Source organism: Salmo salar, chromosome 17, assembly GCF_965601325.2.
Source record: "Salmo salar chromosome 17, fSalSal1, whole genome shotgun sequence".
In the NCBI taxonomy this organism is placed as follows: domain Eukaryota; kingdom Metazoa; phylum Chordata; class Actinopteri; order Salmoniformes; family Salmonidae; genus Salmo; species Salmo salar.
Window position 1 is genome coordinate 60,088,988 of NC_138307.1, and position 5,960 is coordinate 60,094,947.

The 5,960-nt window shown below is 40.8% G+C and overlaps 1 long non-coding RNA gene across 1 annotated transcript; it reads right to left on the reverse strand.

The window, feature by feature from the left end:
• Positions 1–157: 157 nt before the first annotated feature.
• Positions 158–5,880, reverse strand: LOC145861407 (uncharacterized). Its single transcript, XR_014381190.1, has 2 exons — positions 5,494–5,880; positions 158–5,103 (listed from the first exon to the last, which is right to left on the reverse strand). It is a non-coding gene; the product is annotated as an uncharacterized LOC145861407 (long non-coding RNA).
• Positions 5,881–5,960: the final 80 nt, after the last annotated feature.

Here is a 5,960-nt window from a genome sequence, read left to right on the forward strand (position 1 = left end):
TGATCATTTTGTTGAAAGTAATTGTTACCCTAACTAAAAGGGCAATGAAAGCTTAGTTGGTTTCAGGTGTTAGACACTGAACCATTGCCCAGACACTATTCTGCACAGTAGGCCGAAATAGTAGCATTGACTAGAACCGGTGAAATAAGAAAGGAGAGAAAAGTTACTATTTACACAGACAAGCACATAGACATTTAAAACCATACAAAACAGCACAGATAAATCTTAAAGAAGATAAAACACTTGACAGAGAATTGTTACAGAATAGCCGAGGATGAAGGCCCCAGGGAGAATTGGACATGTGGAAAATGAAAGGGGGCATCCTACAAGAGAAGGTCTGACATAAGGATAATTTACTTATCCTACCAAAGACATTGTATGGATACGCAGCAATATTGATACATAGGCTAAGCAATGTATCAAGGGGAGGGAAGTATAGTAGAGTAGTTAGGAAAGAGTGATGGCCTAGAGGATAATTACTTAAACAAATTATTTTTTGTAAAAAGATCCATTCCAACATTTGGAATTGGACTTATTGAACTATTCCGAATTAAGGGGAAAAAGGGGTGTTTAACAATAATAGATAAGTATAGCAAAGGGGTAGAAGTATTACCAACTTACTTGGTGGACATGATTATGGTAGCTAAAATATTAAGTCAAGATATTATCCCTAGAGTTGGTTTACTAGGAGCCATCTCTTTAAATGATGGATGACATTTTAGCTAATCAGGTAGAGCCTATAGAATGACAGAGTTAGAGAGATCAGAACAGGTAGACATAGAAATTGAAGAAATACTAGCACAGCACATGAGAAGACTGTTTGTTAACCAAACCCATATGTCCAAGACTTTGTATCCAACAGGTGAGTAACAGGAGAAGGTGATTCACTCAGTAAAACCAGGAGACTGGGTGTGGATCCAGTCCCTGAGGAGAAAAGACTGGAAGCAGCCCCGTTGGGAAGGCCCATACCAGGTTCTGTTAAACCACTGCCTTTGCCATTAGAAAAGCTGAAAGAGTCATTTGGGTCCACGTTACCCACTGCAAGAAGGTATGTACACATATGAGCACTGCTGATCACACACAGAGTTAGGAGAAGAACCCAGTACCAACAGGGTCCGGGGGTTACCTCCTTAACGAAGATTCCCTATCCCGACCGTTCATCACTGTGTGTGCTCCTAGAGGTGTGAGTATGGGGTGGTACCTAGCAGATCAACTAAGGGCAGGAGAGGGTTGGCGGTTTTTGGGAAGAGTAGAGACTCGAGCTGCATCATAGTTTTGGTAACCTTTCTGATACATTCAGATCCACCACCTTCCGGTACTAATCATACGATACCGTTGTCATTGAGAAGAAGTAGAAGATAAACTATATAATACACTGATGAGTGACATACAGAATAAGGAATCAAAGAAAATCAAGATGTAGAATTTAAGGTAAACATGAAACAATTTCCTGGGGAAGCAGACAACTGTAAAGGAATTGGGGTTGGCCAGATTGAAGTACTCAGCCAACCCACCTTGGTTCACCTTAACTCCTGATGAGTACCAGTGTTATAGATACAAGAATGGCACCGAGAACTTAGATGATTTTTATGGCTGAAAGTAATCGTTAATGTGACTGACTTAGGTTTGAAAGATGAATAGAAAATGTTTAACCTCACAGCACCTATAACTGATGAAGGGTGGGCTAGTACCAGCAAAGGACGCATACGACAGAAATTACCACAAAGGGTGGTTAGGAACTTGCGCCCTGGGGTTATTGGTCCAACCAGTTCGAGTTAGTCATCAGAGGCCAGTTGTAGGAGGTTAAAGTAGGCACAGGAGGAGTTTTGACCAGGATGGGAGAAGCTTTGTCTAGATGGATGCTATTGGCATCCTCAGGGAAGTTCCAGATGAATACAAAGCTATGAATCAAATATGTGAAGGCTTTAACACTACATTATTTTGGTGGTTGACAATAAATAGAAATGTGGATTGGATTAATGACATCTTTTATAATCAACAGAGATTCATGAACGAAAACGGGGATGCAGTAAAGAGGTTCTCTGACCAATTATCCGCCACCTCCCTCATGACCTGGTAAAATAGACTGACTCTCGATATGTTATTGGCAGAAGAGGGCGGTGTAGGCAGAATGATCAGGTTCATTGCTGTACGTACATTCCTGATAACACAGCCCATGTTTGGGAAATGGAAAAGTGTTGTAAGAACTGTATTATGGGCTGCTTTCACCTGTATGAGTGTGTTTGTATTGTGTGGATGTTGTCTCATCCCATGTGTGAGAGGTTTAATCACCAGGACTCTAGAGAGATCGATGACGCAGCAGATGGTGAGATATGGACCAATTCCGAGCTCCGATCAGTGGGATGGCGAATGCGGGCCTCCAGGCCAGGAAGATGGCTCGGTTTCTTTTAATCACGAGGAGCCAATGTTTGATGAAACAATTTTCAACGTTTAGATTGACTGTTCCTTTAATGAAAATTATGATGAAAATCCTAAATCGAAGTGTCATAATTGGAAATAGGCCCAGGACAGTCATTGAGGAGTAGGAGGAATATTCATGTATTGGTCTTGTTTAATCCTTGTATCACAATTAAGTTACATATAGCGTGGGATTATTTGTGTTTCCATATAGCGTGTGATTATTTGTGTTTCCATATAGCGTGTGATTATTTGTGTTTCCATATAGCGTATGATTATGTGTGATTACATATAGCAGGTGATTAGTAGGGTTCTCATATAGTATTTGATCATCATGGTGAATTATTTAATCCTTTAAGGGTGGAATTGATAAGAGAATTATCTAATAAAGGTAAATGAATCAATAAACCATGATGAATTATTAGTCATACAGCATGGTTAATGAATAATCAATGTAATGATCAATGTAGTGATCGATTGTTCTGATTAGTTCCAGAAAGTCCAGGAACCACTGGAGAGGGAAAGAAATGTGTGTATGCAATTAGTATAGAGAGCAGGGGACAGATGGTAAAGGGAATAAAACTTCAAAGGGTTCCTAACCTTGAGGGAAAGGAACAGGCTGAGCTAGAATGTGATAAACAATGTGTGTGAAGTCAATGGGGGATGCAGGTCACCAACAGTTTGTGTGTAAATGCATGTGCGTAAGTAAGCAAGAACTATAAAATGACTGTTTTGTTATCCTGACGCCAGAACGTTCTCTGAATAAAGCTACAGAAACCTTTTGTAGAAAGCTGAGATCTTGCCTAATTATTTAACCCATTGTCTTACAAACCTAGGGCATTAGTCAAGGCGAATTGATTATTGATTATTATCATCAAGATATAAAATTCCTTTAACATGCATCAGTCCCAATTTACATATATCCCAATTCAAATACATAATTTTTACAGATATCTGCGCGCTAAGTTTAGTACACATACTTGGATGATAGCCTCAAGTCTGTGCATTCATCAGTAGTCATTTTGGACATGGGGAAATAAACATTGAATATACAATCCCTGTGAATCAAAAGTAAGAATCAGCTCATGTTCCTTGCTGGCGTTGCATCTTTAAGTGTGAATTCAACTTAATTATAAAGTGGCTGACATAAACATTCGGAAAGTATTCAGACCCCTTGACTTTTTCCACATTGTGTGACGTTACAGACGTATTTTAAAATGGATTAATAATTCTTTGCCCCCTCATCAATCTACACCCAATACCCCATAATGACAAAGCAAAAACAGGTATGTAATTTACATAATTATTCAGACCCTTTACTCAGTACATTGTTGAAGCATCTTTGGCAGCGATTACAGCCTTGAGTCTTCTCCCATTCTTCTCTGCAGATCCTCTCAAGCTCTGCCAGGTTGGATCGGGAGCATCGATGCACAGCTATTTTCAAGTCTCTCCAGAGATGTTAGATCGGGTTCAAGTCCGGGCTCTGGCTGGGCCACTCAAGGACATTCAGAGACTTGTCCCGATGCCACCCCTGCGTTGTCTTGGCTGTGTACTTAGGGTCGTTGTCCTGTTGGAATGTGAAAATTCGCCCCAGTCTGAGGTCCTGAGCACTCTGGAGCAGGTTTTCATCAAGGATCTCTCTGTACTAACTCCATCTTTCCCTCGATCCTGACTAGTCTCCCAGTCCCTGACACTTAAAAACATCCCCAAAGCATGATGCTGCCACCACCATGCTTCGTGACGTTTGGCATTCAGGCCAAAGAGTTCAATCTTGGTTGTCATCAGACCAGATAATCTTGTTTCTCTTGGTCTGAGAGTCCTTTAGGTGCCTTTTGGCAAATTCCAAGCAGGCTGTCATGGGCCTTTTACTGAGGAGCGGCTTCCATCTGGCTACTCTACCATAAAGGCCTGATTGGTGGAGTGCTGCAGAGATGGTTGTCCTTTTGGAAGGTTCTCCCATCTCCACAGAGGACCTCTGGAGCTCTGTCAGAGTGACCATCGGGTTCTTGGTCAGCTCCCTGACCAAGGCCCTTCTTCTCTAATTGCTCAGTTTGGATGGGCGTGCAGCTCTAGGAAGAGTCTTGGTGGTTCCAAACTTCTTCCATTTAAGAATGATGGCGGCTCTCTCTCTCTAATTCCTTCCACCTCATGGCTTGGTTTTGGATCTGACATGCACTGCCAACTGTGTGACCTTATATAGACAGGTGTGTGCCTTTCCAAATCATGTCCAATCAATTGTATTTACCACAGGGGGACTCCCATCAAGTTGTAGCGACATCTCAAGGATGATCAATGGAAACAGGATGCACGTGAGCTTAATTTCGAGTCTCATAGCAAAGGGTCTGAATACTTATGTAAAAAAGATATTTCTGCTTTTTCTTTTTAATACATTTGTAAAAATGTCTAAAAAACAGTTTTTTCTTCGTCATTATGGGGTATTGTGTGTAGATAATTGAGGATTATATTTTTTAGAATAAGGCTATGACGTAACAAAATGTGGAAAAAGTCAAGGGGTCTGAATCCTTCCCGAATGCCTATGACGCACATACTGGGGGTAAAAGGGCGTTGTCATTCTGCAGCAGTAATGTACACAGCTCCTTCCTGTCCAGTTCCTCCAGTTAATGCTCTCTCAGGACTCTGATGTTATGCTCTGACGTCAGCTCATGGCAGAGACGGCATCCTTGTCTGGAAATCACAAGAAGGAGAGGCGATTTCTTATTAAGCTCTTAAAAAAACATATATTAGGTTTTCCTTAAATGTCAAATCTACAAACTGCCATGAACCTGTAGCAATTGACATTTATACTGTAGTGAATTACCTGTCACATTCTGTAAGACCACATGAATTTAGAAAATGTCAGAAATAATAGTAGAATTAATAAAAGTAATATGACGGGTAAATAACTTCCGGAGTAAAAACAAACAGTAAAGCAAAAAAAGTTTACCTCTCATTGGATGGACATGTTCCATACAGATAAAACGTACACAGTTGTAAATGAGAACTTGTTCTCAACTGGCCTACCTGGTTAAATAAAGGTGAAATAATAAATAAATGTTCCATACAGATAAAACTTACATAGGTGTAAATTGCTGCAGCCACTCCATCCATTAGCTCTGCATAACCTCATCTTTGTCTTGGCAACTATCAGTTTGTTTCCCTTAGAGACAGCCCTGGTAAACATCTCCTGATTCCCTAAAACACTTTCCAGGTCATCTTCCATCGTGCTAATGTTGGCACGTAATTCTCCCAGCTCTCTGGACCCATTATGGGCAGAGGACCTTGTAGAGCAGAGCTGTTGTATCCATGTCAGTCACCGTAGAACACCGGACTGTTGGCCCTCGCAAAACTGTACATATATTGTCAAATCTGAAGTAGAACATTGCTCTCCATTAACTACAAAACAGGTGACCAGCATGCGACAAAACCATTTCTGACGAAATGAAACTTACAGCATATGTAACCACTCCCCTATTATGAAGGTAGCAAAGTATAACAAACAGGCAATAGATCAACACACTAATGACGGAACACACCCTATTAAA